General features: G+C 39.0%; 1 protein-coding gene across 1 annotated transcript in view; it reads right to left on the bottom strand.

Annotated features, from left to right (window-relative positions):
• The window catches only part of LOC118120924, a 72096-nt gene that overhangs the window by 37091 nt on the left and 14327 nt on the right, over window positions 1–20678 (bottom strand). The window lies entirely within an intron of this gene.

Consider the following 20678-nt stretch of genomic DNA (forward strand, 5'->3'; position numbering starts at 1 on the left):
ACTTCACCTCAGGAGAAATGACTTCATATGTGAAAGCACCCCCTCCATAACTGATTCAGTAGCATTGCCCATGAGTATTTACTGTACAAAACGTGTGAAGAAAATAGCTAATACATTTGCAATTGTACTATAGGTTTTTGTTTAAGCATTTGACGTCTTAAACAAATATGTTTAGGGGATTTAAAAAATGTAACTGATGTGTAACAGAGCCTTTTCAAACTCAAGGCAGTGACTCTGTTTAACACTTATTCTATTAACTTGCTGTAAACGGCAATACAGTTCAAATTAAAGAACAATCAGTACAGTGTTATTGCCCCAACTTGTGTTTCTAATGGAGTTGTTCAGAGCTGTGTAAATGATACTATTTTAAGCAATACAGGGTGTCAGTTAGACTTAGAATAACTTCAGAGAGCCATCCAATGGAAATCTGTGGATGTGAGGAAAAAGAGAGAGACAGAGGGAGAGCGTGTGTGTGTTGGTACTTTTTGAGTGGGTGGTGTGTATGCAAAGTGAATGTCACATTTCAGCATTCACCCCCCTCTGAGCCTGAAATCATTTATAGGCCTGTAAGCAGCCTGCCTTGACTCTTGTCATTGTTGTGATGTTGTCATCAGCTTAGCCTGGATGCTGGGAATTATTGGACATTTTGAAAACATGTGACAAGCTTTAAAGTAGCACTAATTTCTCCTCTGAGCTTTTCATACCTCTCACTTTTGTAAAGCCACATAACCTGCATGATGTTTCAGTGTGTCAAACTGTTTCCAGCGTCTGCAATCAAACAGCAAATGCAAAAAAGTATTTGACTTTGAAAAGAAAAAAAAAAAGAAAAAGCGGATATAGCAAACAGCGTATGCATGAGCGAGGTGTCCCAGCTTGGTAAACCAGCACTGAATCAATCAAAGCTGTAGTAGAGGCGATTGCCTATCTCACAGATAGCTGCAGGGCAAAAGTTGCACAGCACAGGGCCAGACAAAAACAACACCTAAAGGCTGATCTATTTTCTTGTTTGGAAGTAATATGAGTTCCTACATACCTTCTTGTGATTTAAATCAAGGTCATTAACTGTGATGTGTTGGAGGATGCAGAAATTGGGACATTAATCCTGAGGAAATAGTTATCTGCCTGAGGAGGTGTGATCAGAATGCAATGCGACTGGATAGTAGTGGATGAAAAATGTGACAAGTCTATGTCACCAGACATTATCTTCCACAACTTTTGCACATAACTCCTGAACTATTCAAGATGCCACTAAGGGAGGAAAATCTAGGACCATAGCTCCAGTTCCCATGAGCCTCATTTTCTCTGCTATTTATTGTGCATGGCTGAAATTCTCCCTGTGTTCTGGGCCTACTTTTCAAGAGGAAAGACATATAAACAACAGGCTTTACTTGTATTTTAGATAAGATTAATGATAGTATCACAGTTCGTATGACAGCCTCAAAACAGGCTTGTATAAGAGAGGACATTATTTTAAATTATTCCTATTTTATTTCATCATATATTTACATATAATCTTAATGTTTCCTCATCTGCTCCCATTTTGATTTGCTGCTTATAGAATTTGCTGTTGATACAAGCTGACAACCTCGATCCATATTACCTGTTTACTTAAATTTCTTCAGTAGAACAGATTCATGACATACTCACCCTCAGGTAGAGAAAATATAGATTTTTTTTTTCTTCTATTTTCATGAACTAGTTAGTAACTGTGGATGATCCTCCACACTTCCTTAACTGATGTTTTATATTAAATATAAATCCTTCCAGCTGCTCACACCCGGGCCACACTCGATACGGGAGCGTCACAAACGTCTTCCTCTTCATTTCTGCACCCATGTTTTCAGGTTAGAGTGGCCACACTGCCTGTGAGCCACGTGTCTCAGGCGGGTCTTACGTGAGTGAGTTGAGGTCTTGCCAAATAGATGGTGAAAATGATCTTTCACCACAGTTTCCGAATATGTCACAAACATTTAAATTTTGGTGCGGATCTGGATCAGGGGGCAGATTTAGGATTTGTTTTTAACTTTCTTTAATGTTGCGAGATTTTTCACTGAATTCTCGGAGAATAATTCATTTATGGATCTTGATGAAAAAATCAGGCATGTTTAGGGGGCTGATATTTATGAGTGTATTTGGTGCAGATCCAAATAAAAATGTGGATCTTGCGAATTTAGGGCCTGATGGGCTTCTCCACTGAGGGTCATTCTAGTTGCATTTAAAATCTAATTAAATCAGTTTATACCCTATATCAATCAATCAATCAAATTCTATTTGTAAAGCCCATATTCACAAATCACAATTTGTCTCATAGGGCTTAACAAGGTGGGACATCCTTTAGCCCTTGACCCTCAACAAGAGTAAGGAAAAACTACCAGAAAAAAATCATATTAACAGATGGAAAACAACATAGATGCAGTAGATGCTGTTGTGAAGCTGAACACATCAACACAATTACAATAGTATACAACACTGATTAGAAGAAGCTGTTTTTAACATAATGGGAGCGGTGTGTCAATGTTTAAAGTATTAACACATAAGAAAATGTCTGATAGAAATGAAGGGAGCAGCAATGACAATTGAAATGGAGGACTTATTGCCAGTAATGATAATATGATTAGGCATATTGTATATCAAGCAATCTTGTTGTAATCATAGTCCACGATCAGCTGCCCCCCCGATCCACCACCATGATCAGGGTCAGCTGCCACCACGATAACGGTCCACGTGACTGCCTTTAAAATCACATGGTTTCATGTGTTGAATAATATCTAGCCTTTTGTTTCTGCTCTATTATGAGGAGTGTTAGATATTCTGAGCATGTATTAATTAGACAAGTGCACCTGCAGCTTGTGGCAAAGGGAATTGGTTTGGTGTTAAGTGGTCTCATAGGTTTAAAGCTCCCTGTATTTTACTCTACCCATTAAGTTTTGTTTTCTACCAGTGGATTCTGTGTAGACTAGAAAACCAGATTAAATCTGTGTGTGTAAAATGGGATTTCTTTCATGTTGTACTTAAATTTTGACCAAAGGAGATTAGTTAAACTAAACCTAATCTCATTTCAGCTTTGCTCTCGCAGTCATTTGCATATTCTGTGACTATAAGATAGGATGATTTACCTTTTACACGTGCACAGATGGGATCATCAAGGATCAACTGATGCATCAGAGCATTTTGATTTTCCTTTTTTTCCGGCATTAAGTAGCTTTTGATAAAGTCTTAATTTCCTTACTACATCATTATTAGCTTTTGATACCGACGTGCCATCTGGTAAATGTTAAAGCACAAGCAGATAAGAATTCATAATGAATATGGTTGACTCTATGACAGATTGTAATAAAAGAGAGGGGCTGTGACAATTATCGCAGAGACAGAGCGTGAGGGCATTTGACAATGTGGCAGGGCTGCACTTGCTAATTGCAAAGCTGCTGGTACATTCCCACTATCTCACCGACCATCACGATTCCTTTATGTGCAATCACATTTTTTAATGTTTCCACTCCTAAAAATGTGACTCTCCTGACTCTCAGTTTGTGCGTTCGAAAGGGAATATATTTAGCAGTCAAATGGGGTTCTGTGATATATAGCAGAAGACCTGTAACACCTTCCCACCTACACATGGTGAGAATGAATCCAAATCATTCTATTTCGCAGCCGTGTCAACTCCTCCCCAGCACCACCTGTCATCAGGATATTTTGCAGCAACATCAGAGGAAACACTTTGGAGATTGTGAGAGCTGTGTGCTTTCATCAGTGTCCCTTAATTAAATCTACCTTTCCCTAGGCTCTTCCATGATCTCTGCAAATAAAAAAAACGGAGTAAACACACCTAATTAAAGAAGTTACAACACAACCCGAGCAGGTTCTGCCTCGGTGTCAGCGGCTGGCATATCTGCAGAGGCTCTGCAGTGCACTGTAATTCCTCACCGGCTCACAGTCAGTACAGGCTAAAATCATATGTCATTAGTAAATTACACAGGTGCCAGAATGAGTTTATCATCTTGAGAATGAAAAGCTTCATAATAACCTAAGGAGGTGCTTCTAAAACGGTCCTATCTTTTAAGCTAAATGAACATGCCACACTGATACGAGATTATCCAGCTTTAGAGCAGACACTGTTGCCCCGAGGCCTGCAGCCAGTTTATGATGCACTATTTTCCCCTAATCTTTTCAACCTCAACAAGCGCAAGTACAGTGCAAAAGGGAAGAAGAGAAGAGAGAAAAATGTGTTGCATGGCTGCAGAATTGAACTTTTTTTCAAATGCTGTTTTTACACAGTGTTATTTCCAGAAAAAAAATCCTGCAGACTAGTTGACAGGAAGGCGGCGGCGACACATCTGTGTAGAGCCTGCTGGAGAAATTGGAGGTCTTCATTTAAGCAGCTGCATTATTACAGAAATATTATTTTCTATCTTTTCCGAGTCAACACTGACAATTTAAAAATAATGATTGGATTCACATCCTGGATCTGAGAGTTTTTAATGGATCTTGCAAGAGCACTAATTCTTGTCAGAATTTAGTCTTTGCTATTATCTTGAAAAAAAGTCAGAGTTCATGATTCAAAAATGGGAATTACATTTTAAGGCATCAATACAGTCAGAGAACTAAATAATTATTTTTACAACTTCCCTCTATTGTAAAGTGAATGTAATTATTTGACTGCAAATGATGCTGTCTGATCAGTGTGTGAATGGAGGTGTCAGGGAGTTTCGGACCCTCTGCTTAACACCTCAGGCTTCTTCCAAAAAAGGATTAAGAATTTGAAGTACAGACAAAAGTAAAGAATAATGTAAATGCTGCAGTTGCTAACATTGATCTATTACCAGCCCTCATGATTTTGAAATTTGAATGCTGGGAAATTATTACATTTAACTCCTTTTGCTTGAAAGTTTTTAAATTATTATTATTGACAGTTTTAGCACTTTAACCAAAATAATGCAAATAGCATAAAAACAGATACAATGTATTGACGGATGGTAATTCAACCTCATAATAGGACAGAAGAGGTTACCAGACCTTATAACATTCACATTATCTGGATGGAGGCATAACCTCCTTACAATGAGGATTATCAGACATCAGTAAGAAAGCCTGAGCCTGGTAATATGTTAATGATGTTTCCTGTGGAACTATACAATTTTTTTATTAAGTCCTTAATTTTTTCAAAACAACTACCGTTTTGAAAAGAAATTTATAAAAAAATGAAACTAACCAACAAAACGAACATACATGTTGCCAATTACAGCTTTTACAACCAGAGTTAGAAATACTGAGGTCATGACCCATTAACACACCCCTATACCATCCTCAACATATAATAAAATGGAACCTTAAATTCTGTCTCAAAACCTTCTCCACGTTGCCAAATATGTACTGAGGGGAAATGTCAAAGGCCTTGTATTATTATTTTGTAATCATTGACTCTAAATATCAGCTGATACCAAACATGTGCAAACTTGAAGAATGTAAATTCCCTGCATGTTGGTGACATCAGCTATTTTACAAAAATAAATACTGTGGACACAACCTCAGCATCCTGAGTTCAAACCAATAAAAGGCTACAACATTACAATCTTATAACTGATTGTACAGTTCACTCAACACTGACTGTCTCAACAAAACCATTTTTTGTCGTCTTTATCTGTGACACAATTTGAGCAGCAAAGTGTCTACTCTTGCCGGTTCTACAGATCAGAACATACAATTTTAATGTGAGTAAGGTTTATAAATAGATGAGAAGATTAACAAAGTCTCTATCTGAGACTATGTCTTATGAACAAATGTTGGTTTAGCAGTCTATAATTCACTCTTCAGTCCTATGGGCTTGGCTGCATATTTCTTTGAGTGATGATCCAGCAACTCAAACACTGTCAAAGAGAGAGATTGTCATATTTGACCAGGATTAAAGGAGAAAGGGTGGAACAGGTGAGTGTGAGAGAACGCAGGACATTTTCAGGTCAGACATATTCAGAACTCACACTGACGTTAACTGATGTCTTTCACTGAAACAAAAAAGGTCTCTATGTCTGTGGCAATAATACATTGAATCTTTTAAGTAAGGTTCTTACTTCTCTCACCATATAATCATGTCAGGTGCTCTTCAATATCTTTCATATACAGGTATTGATTACAACTATTTATACTTTATTGGCAGACATGTAATAAGTCACTGACTGTTTGCACAGTATTCTAATGTAAACATGGCTAATGTGAAGCAGTAGAGTTCAACTAGGTGTGTTTCCTGTACAGTGCTTAAGTCGATTTTTAAACATTGCTTAAATGTTTCCATTTTATGCTACTTTATGATTCAACGCCTCAACAATTCAGAGTGAAATGTTGCAGTAATTACTGCACAAGATTCATCCTACTCTCTAGTTACGAGTTAATTTGAATATTTGACACATAAAACATATGGTCAGTAAATAAAATATTGTGTCATACAAGCATGTATACATACACAAGACATTTATTATAGTAAATCAATTATATATTTATAAAAAGCTTAATTCTTTTTCAAAGTGTTCTCTCACTACTAATATAAAACACAGATCTACAGCATGTGCAAAAGTAAATCATGCTCAATAACTGTATAATATACAGATCAAATAAACACCTCAAAATGGCTGTTTGAATAGAAATGTATCTGTGAAAGGTTGTCTCTGATCTAATACACACACACACACACACACACTACACACACACACACATACAGTATATATAGTTATTCATATGATGGCAGACATTTGAGAGTGTATTTTAGCCTGTAAACGTGTTTGTCAGTGTATTGCACTCCCACTTGTAAAGCCTCCAGTATGTGACTGTCTGACGCTTATCTCTCCAGGAGTTATGGGAGTTAATGAGAGCAGCTTGACAATGTGAGACTACCTGGAGCCCGAGGGCCTGTCGGGGAGTGAGTAAACCATTAGCCCTTGCCCTGGGGCAAATGGCTCCTAAAAAGTGAAGAGTTCTGCAACACCATTTTATTACTAAAGTCTCCACGCAAAGGCTGATACTGTGTTGGTATTTAGAGAGGGGGGGGGGACAAGCTACATGCCACTGCCATTGCAGATATATGGTGTCGTGCACTGTCGGAAACCTGAGGACCAGGATGGTCAAAACAAGCCAGAGATATAACACTGACATACAGTAATCTCTGCAACTGACACACATGCACTGGCGTTTTAGAAAGGCAGTGAGAGTTGATACAGAGTAATGGGTCTCCACCTGTAACATGACCCTGTCTTTAGAAGGAGGCCCGAGGACGGCTGGGTGTGTCTGCCCACTGTCCTCCCAGTAGGACACCACTATTCTGCTGCTCATTGTCTTTGTGTCATGGGTCAAGAAGATAAATCCTCTTTACGCTGCGGTTTAACAAACAGCCTCAGAAAAATGATAGCCCTGGGAGCACATTTTTGGCATCATATAAATAAGAATTGAAAATAAAAGAGAAATTGATTATAGGTTCATCTGTAACTTTTTAACAATGAATGTCATGATTCCACTAAACGTTTCTGAGCAATCACAAGGAGGAGTTTTAGAAAGTTTAACAAAGACGCCATTGAATTTGAAATATTTAACATTAAGACAAACTTATTTTATATCTGTTGTATACAAATTAATATATATTTTATAATAAACTATATTTAACTCGAAGAAAGATAAACAAAAGACTATACAAAGATATTAAACAGAAAATTATAGCTCTTATCAAATTTTACACACATGAGATGTAAACAAATACAACAACAAAGGCACTTCATTTGGACAGGAACACACAGCCTAATGACGATCGTGTTGATTTAAACTTGCTCTAACTTTATAGTCCTTATAAACCATTTATTGATTGTTTGCCTGTGGATGCTAAACAGGCGGCATTAAAATGAACCCTCAAGTCAGATTGTAAACAATTTATTTCACCATATGTTGCTCCCCACCACGCACTGACAGACTAACTGCCATATTCTTATGGAAACATGGCAGAAGTTTGATGTAGGTGGAAGGTTGAGTTGAACTTTCCAAATCTTAAAACTACAAAGGTTAAGAACCCCCGGTGGATCAACACACTCTGAGTTCCGTTGAGTTTATTACAATTACTTTAAGACACATGAAACAATTCCAGATATGGAGGTGATTTATTACATTAGCAGTGAGCAGCTGAGAAAAGCACAAAAGGAGATTGTATGAAGATTATAGTGATGAAATAGTCAAATTTATTATCTTGACAGCTGGATATTCCAATTTCTTTGCCGCTGAGCCATGTAGATTTTCCAGAGTGCAAACACGTTTAAGTACTTCTTCAGAGTCAATTAAATCAGATACTAGTTAAATTACCATTTTTATTAACCTACAGGTTCATATTTTTGTAATTTTAATCACTATTGAAAGACTATTAAAACAGCTTTCCTATGAAGACAGAACTAAGGGTCATTTGGAGAGCGGCGGAATTAATCACACAATGTCACTTCAAATCTATCTTTCCGTTCACTTTAAAGCTCGCTCTAACATTTACATGTGCATGGAGAATTATCCGTGGTTGGTTAAAGGAGAGATCAGGAGTGACGACGGGCTATACCCACCTAAAGCTCCTGGAAACTTGAGCACCGCACCTGAGCCAGTAAGTAAGATTATTGAAATGAAGGTTGTACAGTATTCCTGAAGGCTTACAGCAGGGCCCTTAAATATCTGAAGATCACCAACTGTCAATATCCTGCTACAAAATCACTTCCTATCTCCTTCTGTACCTGTGGAGTCTACTTTCCTTCGTCCACTGTGTGTGTGTGTGTGTGTGTGTTTGTGTGTGTGTGGTGTGGGCAAGCCTCTGGTGTGAGGACAGTAAATAATATACCAAGAGAACATTAACCTTTAGTTGTGGAGTTAAGGTGGAACCTCAATTAACAAGAGTAAATAATCCTTGTGATTACTTTTAGCCGGCCTTTATCTCGTACATAACCTAATTAAATGGACCATCCAAACATAAAACCACAACTAATCAAGGGCTTTGCTGAGGCATCGCAATATGGCTGTGTGGGATTTTAAAAACACACCCACGCATGTGCGAGCAGCAATGCGTCCCCTCACACACACACACACACACACACACACACACACACACACACACACACAGTTTAGAAAGACTTAATAGATAAGAAAGAGTTTTTCTTTTAGAATAGCTTTTTAACTATCCAGTGAATTAAATGCACAAGGTAGGGTTTGATTTTAAACATAAAATAGTTTGGAATGGGATCAATTCAAAACTAAAAAATACGAAAAGTAAGGGATTTACAGTAAACCCAATTATTGAATTATTTGCAGTTTGCTCCTTCTTTGTTCAGTCCTCAGAATCACCTCCTCGTTTGAAGCTCAAAGTCGATCAGATTTTGACGGTTGTTGATTAAATCCAAGCACAGAGAAAAGACAGATATTCCCTCATTTGTAGTTTGACAGCCGAAGAAGCAATGCAACACTCTCCATCTGTGAAGGTTGTTTCATTAATATTCTAACAATCAGACTGACCCTGGTGAAGTGGGTGAGTTGTGTTCAGCAGAGAAACAACGACGTTTGCCTTAGAAGAGCAAAACAAATTGAACTCTTCCAAACAAACATGACCACGGCTTATTTGAAGTGGCAATCTTATGCTAGTGGTATTTTAACATGTCCCACTACGGCTGTGCAATATGTACCTGTGATGTTTTAATGAGTCAATCTAATTTGTCATGTCAGTACGAGCTTTAAGTTCACAGTTGTACTACAAAAACTACAATACCCAGACTTCATCCAGTCACAAGCCTCGACCACATCCTCCTGTCATGTTAATGCGAGTTATGTTAATGCTCTAACATTCAACATGATCTTTCTAGAAACCTGACAGTTGTTAAACTATCTCAGACATTTTAACTTTCTTAAGGGGAATAAGACGATCATTCTCCTACAACTGTGGGCGGCTGTGGTCCAGGATGTACAGACGATCGTCCACTAACTGGATGGTCGCTGGTTCTATCCCCAGTTCCTCCAGTCCACATTACAACGTATCCTTGGGCAAGCCACTAAACCCCAAATTGCGTCTCATGGTTGTATGAGTGGTGTGAAGTGAAAAAAGCGCTGTAGTGCTGTGTGAATGTGTGAATGGATGGGTAAATGGGATAAGATTATAAAAAACGCTATATGAATACAGTTCATTTACAACACTGGGTTAGGTTGCCACAACCTTATTTGGTCTCTGTGATCATAGTCTGTATATAAAGACGGACGACGTGTCCCCACTTCTATGAATCCCAAATATCTAGATATTTACACTGCCATCTTGCGCCAAAGACTAAATTTGGTGCCAGATTCTGCGAAGTAGTGAACGGTGATAGAACCACAGTATCAAGATCCTGCCGATACACGCACACAACCAATCATGAGTCGGCATCAGCTGTCAATCACAACGTTTCACCCCGTTTTTATAGCATCAATTAACTAATAGAAAAACAAAATTACCAGGAAAATGAACCCTTGAAAATACAACAGTGTGATAAGAACAACCTAAAATGCGAAAAGCCATCTTTGAGAAAAATATATTTGACGTGTATTTTGACTTTTTAGTTTGGTCTATGTCCAATCCACTTACATGGAAGAGGTGGGATGTATTACCTTTACTGCACTTTTAGGGAACAGTCATATCAAGCATATTTATATATAGATGCTAGCTTGTATTAGCAAACGTAGTAATACGAATTAGTCAGTTCACTGTTGTCGTGACTACTTCTCACACCTTAAATCTCTCCCAAATAATCTGGCAGTTAAATGCATACATTTAAATGTAAATACTTGCAACCTGTTAATACTTGACGTGCATGTGTGTGCCGAATAATTAAGTGGTAATTATGATGGAGGAAAAGTGGCAAAATATTATGCAGTGTCTGAAATAAAGTTAATTAGTGTAAGGACAGAAATGGATCTCACCTAAATGCATTTCCAGTGCAGTCATTATTTTAGAAAGTAAAAACTCATCAAACTAATTTCATTTTGGCTCTTGGTTTGACGAGGATAATATCACCTATAATGCAAATGTTGAAACATTAACAAATGATGCAGAACAGTTTGTAAATAGTTTCTCAGTGGAGAGTTGAACTTAGTTGAGGTCTCAGTGCAGCGACATCCGATTTGGTTTCATTGTGTTTTCAGGTTGAAATTGGTTTAAATAGGCCATAGGAAATTGACTCCATTTAATCTGAGCATTGAAATGTAGACCGTGTAATCAGTTCTCGTTCACATGTGGGCCAAGATAAGACTGGTTTTATTTGTGTGTAAATCTATCCTGAGAGGCCTCATTCTTGGCTGTGGCTGTGGTAAGCCATGCCTCCGAGCTATAGCACCATGTGTGTGTGTGTGTGTGTGTGTGTGTGTGTGGTGGCGTGTGTGTGTACACCGCATTTGTGTGGACATAACTGGTCCTTCACTTGGGTCCCCACCCTCTGCCTCAGGATCCTTGTGTAATTGAGAGATGATCTGGGCATCGCACACAAAGCATGGTCACACTGCCTCAGGAAGTGAGCACAATAATCTTTGTAACAAGGCGAGGATGCCTCTTTCTCTCTCATGCTGGAAGTAAGGAAACGTAACTCAAGGGGAGATAATATAATTTCCTAAGTGTATTGTTCAATCGAAAGAAAAAAAAAAACAGAGGTCAACGGTTTAACGCTAAGTAAAATCTAGCACCTCAGAGCGACAGTCAAGTCAGAACAGTGTACTCTTTGTTTCAGGAAAAAGTTGCGGTGCAACACAATGCGTGTATGTGTTCTCCATCATTTGCATCCAGAGCTGGTACTTGAGCTCGGTAGTGGCACAATGCATTATGAAGAAAACTTGATTGTGAGTTGTCACCCGAGCCTCATTCCCTTTAATTACAGCCTTTGCATGGACATATATGCATACAAATGGCACATTTAAAGAGTGGATGAAAAGGAGTTCATTTGAAAAACTACAACAAAACCATTTGTTCCCACCAAAACAGCATTCACTATATGACAAATGATGCTTTAGTCTTATGAATAATTCTCAAATTCTAAGCAATCAAGTTTTAAGGATATCGTAAATCCTGTTTAAATGGCCTCATTCATTACACGGCAGAGATGGGAGGGATACGAATAAAGTGTTATGTCTGAAATTGTCAGTGACTTCATGCGTCGCTGGGAGATGCTCAGCGCCGAGCTGATGTATGGTGCGACTGACTGTATGGTGATGGAAATGTCGCGGTGGCCTCGTTAGCATTCTGCTGTAACCCTCGGGCAGGGGTGTCAGATTCTCTCAAAATTTACCGCTCAGTTTGGAACCAAAAGATTCTGTGCATAATGGCTGTGGAGGCCCTTATCATGAAAATACTGATCCTCACCAGCATGGTCTGCTCTGAGGGAAATGTTGATTAATGAACAGCTGTACATGTGAGAGGTTGGTGGTCGGGAGCAGCATGACGGTCGGCCATTCACTCCAGTTTCTGTTATTTTTCTTACGTTATTTTAAATTGCTTTAGTTGCAATGACAACTGTTTAATTCTGTTATGTCTGACATCATATAGGCTTTGGACCAACCTGAGGTAGTTATAACTAGGTGTTACAAGCAGTTTATTAAGCCAAAAGATCACTGTTAAAGCAACGCACACACTTTGTGATTTGAGTCGGATTTTAATGCGATTTCTGAGTCACATGACTCATTTTAGAGTCGGACTGATTTTCAGCTTAGTTGTGCGTAATTTGTCATGCAGTGCTCAGGGGGGTGCGGGGAGCGACCAGATGCTCCCGACCGCTTGGCGATCGGATGAATTCAGAGATTTTGGTCTGCAGTAGTCAGGTTCTCACACAGCATGAATCGATTCCCCCGAAAATGAACACCTTATCCCTCACTGTGTCTGCCCCAAATTACAAAACATAACAGTAGGAAATGTAATGGAACAATTCTGTGTGCATATCCAAATGGCCAAAATGAGAGAAGCTGAACCTGAATGTCTGATGCTCATACTATGGGATGGAAATCATCCTCTACTTAAGGACTAATGTAGCTGAGTCTTACCACGTATTAACCTCATGTACAAATTATGAATTTGGCGGAAAAATGTAAAAGAAAAGAATTAGAAAAAGCAAATGAACTCAATACCACTATGAAAGATGTAAACAAAAAAGTGACAGATATATATTTCACAGCTAATTAACCCTGAATGTTACACAGACCAAGTGAAATGAAGACAGGCTTTCAAATGTCCCCGCATGCTGTGCTCGCACATCCTTCTTTAGACGTCTCATTCCTGGAGCACTCTGCTAAGAAGGGTAGAAAATGTGAATTACAAATAAGCTACTTAACCACAATGAATTAAGGCCTAACATTTGAAAATTTGATACTGAAATTACTGTCATTATGGTGCATTATGTCTGAGCGTAATGATTGCTTTGGCGCTGTTTGAAGACAAAGGCAGGCTCTGGGGGGAAAGTATAGTCGGAGGAAAAGTTGATTTCATGGCTGTTAATGATATGTGAACTTCAAACCTTAATTTTAGCAGCCATCATTTCCTGCCATTTCACAGCTCATCTTTTGTTAGCTACCTAAAGACTAATGCCATCTGCTAATGATTTCTCCCTCGCTGGACAAAGAGTGAGCCATACCCACGGAGATCTACTTGTCAGACAGAAAAACAGCTCTTTTGAAGGCTTAGGTTTGATTTGTACAACATGTGCTTGCGATGCAGAACAAATGAGAGAGAACACACTGTAACAGGAATGCACAGACTGTTTTAATCTCTCATCACTAATTGATGGATTTAATGGTTTTGGAGAGCAGTAAACATTTTAAATCTGTAGGCTTCTTATCGCAAAAGTAGGAAATTAGTAAGATATACTGTCCTTCAGCAGCACTGTGTTTGGCCTCTGCTGTGTTTTTGTGGGTACAAAGTTTGCACCAAGCATCTCAGGGTGTTGACAAAGAGATGAGTTGCATACCAAGGGTGGGGACCACACAGCAAGAGTGACCACATTTCCTCGCAGCTGTATTATCAAACTAGCAAAACAGATACATGGAAAATAGGGCATAAAGACTTTGCCTCCATCTTTGGGGATGTTTCCTTGGTTGCAAACAGTGTGGAGACCAACTGAAGCTGCTATTAATTCTCCATCACTTTCAGTTTGGATGCCTGAAAGCTAATTAAAGGAGAGCTTAATTGAATCAGCTTTAGGACCGCCCCCCCCCAACGAGAACTGAATTGTGCTTGGGGATGGAACACATAAGGCAAGAAGAGCATGGAGATTAAATAAAAAGGTTGAAATTATCAACAGTCCACGGCCAAATCCCATTTCCCCACCTCAGGCCTACGCATCTGTTTGCATGCTGCCGTGTAGGCAGGGGTATATCATTTCTTTTGGGAATTCGGAATAGTGGTTGTCTAGCCCTCCAAATGGCCCTCTGAATGGAGTTATTTCAGATGCAGACTCTAAATAAGAGTAGTAGGAGAAAGTTCCCAGTTTGCTGTGGGAAATGAGTAGCGAGTGGTTACCCAACTGCTCTGAAGGACCACTAACCAGGCGAGGACACTCTAAGGCAAAAGGGGGGATTGCAATTGAACCCAAGTTGTTACTGGGAGTAATGGCTACAGACTGATCCTGCTATGTTTTGTGACCTTGTCTAACCAAACGAGATGTAATTTAGACTCTGCTGACCTCGTGACTCTTCAGTCTGCACGATACAGACATTTTAGACCAAAATAACTATTGAATTCAAATTCAAGATGTTTTTTGCTTTGAAAACGTATAGTGTATATCAGTGCTGGGGTTTTCGCTGTTGCTGCTGTTTTTTAGGGGGCTGGATGATCATTGTATGCCTTTATTAGATAGTTACAGTAGAGTGATGACAGGAAATGAGGGAAAGAAGATACAACTTAGACTCCAGACCAGGGACACTGCAATTCATTATAGGACTTTTTCTTTCTGTGACTCAGATTGACTGGTCAGTAGCTATCAAATGGACCCATGAAGGAGAGACGGCTAAAACTATATATAGTATAAGTCTATACACTAGTGCAGCGCCTGGAAAGCAGATGTTGAAGTAACAACTTTTTGCGGCAGTACTAATTGTAGCAAGCTATACTAAGAAGCTTTCACTATTTTCTTGTACAAGCTAGTTAGCCTTGTTTTATCAGCCTCCACTTCCTGAAATGTTTCAGGGTATGCAAGGTTGTTGTCCCTAACATTCACCTCTGAGGGCTACTTGATAATGTCCACCATGATGGTCAAATCCTGCAGCCACTTCACACGTCCACAACAGGTTTTACCTTCATTTTCATGGAGTTTATCTTCCATCCCTTAATTTGTAAAACCGTGAGGGCACATTTCTGTGACTCAGCTCTGGCACCTATCAGAGGTTAACTAGACGCCAGTACAGTTTTACTCGCTAACGATCTAAGCCAAGTTGTTTACGTTTTGTGAAAGGAACAAACTGAACGCTTTAAAGGGACGTCTTGAATTGTTAACAGTTGATAACCAATGGTATGTGGACACGTGTCAGCGAATGTAAGATTTATAGTATGATTATGACAATGTCAACAACATACCACGAAAACATGTCTCCTGGCTCCTAAACGTCAGTCAACCATTACTATGAGAAACACCAAGACAAAGGCTTGGTGACAAAAACAATCTCACAATTTTCACATTTATTTCTTGTAAAAATTGGGAAATTACTCACAATGACTGCAGTTTTAATACAGTTTATAAAATACTGTAAAATACAAAAATATTCTTTAAAGAGAAATGCAGAAAAAACTATTTTCTGCTGTTGTGTCTCCATTGTTGAACTGAACACACATATCTATCTTAGTGAGGAAATTGTGGCATAAGCCTCTTACCCTAACCTTAACCATCAAAACTAAAGGCCTAACCCTAACCCTTATCCAAACCGAGACCTAATTCTAACCTGAACCCTAAAACCAAGTCTTAAGCCTCAAACAGCCCATTAAAAGTGGGTCGGAAAGTGAGGATCGGCCAAAAAATATCTTCACTTTCCCCAAATGTCCTCACTCTGTCGGTTGAAGGCTCAAAATGGTCCTTACAAAGATATCTGTAAAAGTACACACACACACATACTACCTCAAGGCCATGTTTCATTGTCCTGGGAAAGCCATGAGGAGGAATTCCTTTCATGTGTCATCTCCTGTCACAGCACTGTCCTGACAGAGGCTTAGTGACATATGAGAGGCTTCAGCAGAATGTCCTGCTTTTAGTCAAATGAAGAGTCTGGCAGCTGCTGTATTCATCAAAATCAACGGATAATCTGCTTTCCATATAAAATCAAGTGATGATTAACATTTTTTTTTCTGGGAGGGGGATGGGAGTGTAAATGCTACCACCTTTAAGGAGACACTTGAGAGACAGGGGGCGGAGAAGGTCTGAAAATTGTGTCAGGAGATTTTAAGTTGCATTAACATAGAGTAGAAACAGTTGAGATACAGCACAGTACATCTGTGTGTAATTTACTGACAATGATAAAACATTGGAGGGAAAATGTTAACTATCAGTTTTGTGGCTGTGAACTATATATGAAAAATAATGCATAAACAGTTTTAACATTATTAACAGACTACACTCTGCATTCTATTATTATGTTTTTGTTATTATTTGCCACATCCTCACAGTAAAGCTGAGTTGCACTTTACTTGTACATCAAGTATAAACAACAAAAATTCTACACTGACTCAATTGTAAGAGACAAATATGACACAATATATTTTCCATGATCATTTTCAGTCGGTCTAAAACCAGGCCTGTAGCATATTGAAATTTTGAGGCTTATTTTCAGAAACACTTTAATTTTCAAGCAATGAATAAATAAGATTAAAGTGTTCCCCTTTTTGCCATGCAATGGATTAAAATAACTGGCGATACGATTTCTTTCATAATCAACACAATCACAAGATAAAAACTGTGAGCCTCAACTACAGATTTTAACAGAACTTGTCAGTTTCTTGTGTTACTGTGCTAATATTGCTTGTAGTCTCACCAATTAAATAAAATTTCTGATTTGCAAAATATTTTGTATATGTTATAAAGTCTTGTGTGATCTTAAATTCAAATTCAATATTTTAGAGGTGAGACTGCACAGAATCGAAAGGGCATTAAAGACGACCCAGCTTTTTGAAAGCAGTTCTCTATTATACCAATATGGCTCCTGCAGTTATCAGGTGAGAAACCACTCCTGCTAAGAATCACTATACTATTTTTTATTAAGCGTGCATCATTAGACGCATAGTCTGTCCTCCTGACCCCAGCTCTGTGTCGGACAAGGGCTAATCAGGGCCGAGGAAGGGAGCTGTAAATCTCTTCCTCCTTCACAACTACTCACCAAGCCCTTCTCCACCGGACTCCAATCAAAGGGAGCAGAGGCCATTAGGCAGCTCTGGACCTCCTTTTCTTTATAATTACACCCTCCTGGATTGACCGAGCACCAGCTAGCCCTTTGCTATTTGCAGTAATTAGTCCAGAATGTGAGCTGTCAACATGCAAAAATCGTGCCAGTAGGCCCACAATGCCACGGCCACCCCCACTGAGTTCAACAACAAGCACCTAGCCCCGGCCACTGGAATGCATTAACTTTCTCCTCTCTCTCTATTCCCCCCCCTCGGCGACTCATGTCAAATCCAGGCCCCTTAGAACAAAATCTTAATAATTAACTGGCAAATTTTAACATGATTGCTTGTGACACACCTACTCTGGTAATTATTGCTTTGAGGCCATGTGCTAATGAAATTAATGCATTCATTGCCCCAACAAATTAGCATAACTCATACAAACGGCCCACATTTGAGACCCTGTTGCAAAAAGGGAAAACAGCATGCAGGGAAAAGCCTCATCAACATCATCAACAGCACAAAAGAAGGTAGAAAATGAAATGGATGGCACATTGAACCAGACTCTGGATGATGAGCACTGCTTGCTCAAAGTCTTAATGGCGAAAGCCTCTTAATGTTAACCAAGGGTGATTGCAGTAATGCATTACAGAGTGATAGCGGCGCAGGACCAAATGATTATCACTATCATCATTACAGTCATTGCTGATCTACATATACATTTCTCTGTGGACAAATATTAAATGACTGTGCCACTGCAGACATTAAAATGTTATTATACTGATGCATTAACTTACTGTAGCAGACTTCATATCAATATACAGTAGAAGCTTCCCAACAATCCTTCTGTAAATGGCACAGCTGCCACTTGCAGCGATCACCAGTCCTGCCACTAACCCCTGTTCATGGCTGTTTGGTCTCTCAGTGGATGTCTCTCAGACATTCACTGCTCGCCATTAATAATTGATGACGATGTCATTGGTATAATAGACGAAGACAAGTGCAACAGTCACTTGGAGATGCTGCAAAAGTGTAAGAAATGTCCCCTCGTAGGTAAAAGAGGAGCAGAGTTGGTTGTAACACCTAACAAATGTGTTTGCCTGCAGCCAAATACTGGCAGCGAAACTGAAAATGGCCTCAATTTAAACAACACTGACTCACATTAATATGGTCAGGGGACAGTCTGCAGGTTAGCACGACAGCTTCTGGTAGTGTTTCCACAATCTCTCTTGATACATCATGACACCATTTTGTCCAGACAATCTGCAGCACAGAATCAGTAAAGTTTGGTTCAGCATGATAGTGCAGAATGTTTTGGGCTTAGTGTGGATCTGAAGTTAAAATATTTTTTTATTAAGAAAGCTATAAGTTATTACAAAATATTTGTATATCCACAGAGTTAGTATCTACTTGGATCAAAATTGCAATTACCTTAATCTAGTTTACAAACAGGAACTTATTGCCTTTCTTCATGTTGTGATTTGAAACCTGAAATTATTGAAATTATGTTGCTGGGAGTTTTGACAGTCTGGTCATTAATCATCACCATCTGGACCCTTATTGGAGTCACACTTCCTGTCTATAATGTGCGAAGAATATAGCACTGAAAGAATGCCAATGACTCAGCAGGGGTTGCAATAACCCCTGCTGAATATTGTTACCATGGTTACTGTTGATAAATAAGTTTTGTATTGTTCTATTTTTTCTTATTAAATACAGGACACTTTCAACAATAGCAACGGGTTTCAGGTGCGTTTATACAACCTCCATGTTAGTTGGGACAAAGACCTAACTAAAAAGTCAAAGTACAAATCAAATAAAAATGTTCCCAAAGATAGCGATTAAGGTAAGTTTGGTTTTAAATAGTTATTTGATGGTAAAAAATGGGGTGAAAGTTTGATTGAGAGCTAAATATATTAAGCACGAATATCAACGGTACCTCGATATCAGGGCTCTAACCCTGATCGCATCCAGGGAGACTCTGGCTCCAAATGCACGAAGATGGACATGTTTGTATCCCAGATATTTGGCGTCATTTCTCATATACAGTCTGTGATTCTGACACACACCTGAATTGACTGTAATGTTAGATATTGAGCTAACTAGTGAGCTTGTTCCAATAGAAAGCTAACTAGCCAAGCAAGGCTGAATAATGAAAGCTAGCTGGAAGCATAGACTGTATATAAAGATGGACGCCGCAGCTCTCTTTCTCCACATTGTAGAAAAAGTCAACCAAAATATTTGGGATACCGCTGCCACCATCTTACACTTTTAATGTCATTTGGAGCCAGAGACTGTGCAATAGTGATCGCAGTAAGGAGCAACGGTATTTAGGTCCTGCCGATAAACACAAAAAAATATTTTACGTGTACTTTGACTTCTTGGTCTGGCCCATGTCTCATCCACTAACATGGAAGAGGCAGTGTTTTGACCTATACTGCCAGCCACCAGAGGGCAATCAAGAAATTTTGGCTTCAATTTAGGTTCTGTTATGTTCTTCATGTAATCTACAGTGTATGGTTAGAAAGTGGGCTGGAAAGCTAATGAGCGGAGCTAGGTTGCCATGTGAAATAGAGTTAACAGCACGATGGGTCTCCCTCAAATACATGAACCTATGCTATGTGGATCTGTATCAGCTGTTATAGGATGTGGGATTGTATTCACGGCACCATAGCGAGTCTCCTAGCGACCCTGGCTCCCAAATACCAGTCAGACACAAGAAAATACCCAACCAAACCTTTAATCTGAAATGTTGTTTCTACGAGTGTGTCCAAAAATGTTTTTATCCATTATGCACAAAACCCGTGGAATCATTATAGTTTATATTTACCAAAGCAACCTTTAACACCTGGACTATAAGAACATTATCATCATCACCTCCCTGTTGGAAACAAACTCCAGCTGTGTGTAATAGTGACACACTGTCTTGTGTAAAAGAAGACAATATCATAACTCAGGACCAATTGTTCTTTGACCCTTCATGGAGACAAACACTAATTCCTAGATGAATAAAAACAATCTGACATTTCCCACTGACTAAATGATTCATTGAACTTTGATCGGTGTGTGAGGCGCTAGGTGTGTGAGCACAGTTTCATGTTTAAAATATCTGAAAATCCTGAAAGGTTGTTGTCAAAGTTACTGTGACATTTTCTTCCACGGAGTGTATCTCTCCCATACATATACACAAGAACAACCCGTCGCTGTAGAGCCAACAATGAATAAAACACTCGGTGGACAGCTTGTGATGCTTTGACCCGCAGTCCAAGCATGAATACATACAACACATCAACAGCTCACTTCCTAATCTGAGATGGTT

The sequence above is a fragment of the Hippoglossus stenolepis genome, chromosome 14, assembly GCF_022539355.2.
Source record: "Hippoglossus stenolepis isolate QCI-W04-F060 chromosome 14, HSTE1.2, whole genome shotgun sequence".
Classification (NCBI taxonomy): Eukaryota; Metazoa; Chordata; class Actinopteri; order Pleuronectiformes; family Pleuronectidae; genus Hippoglossus; species Hippoglossus stenolepis.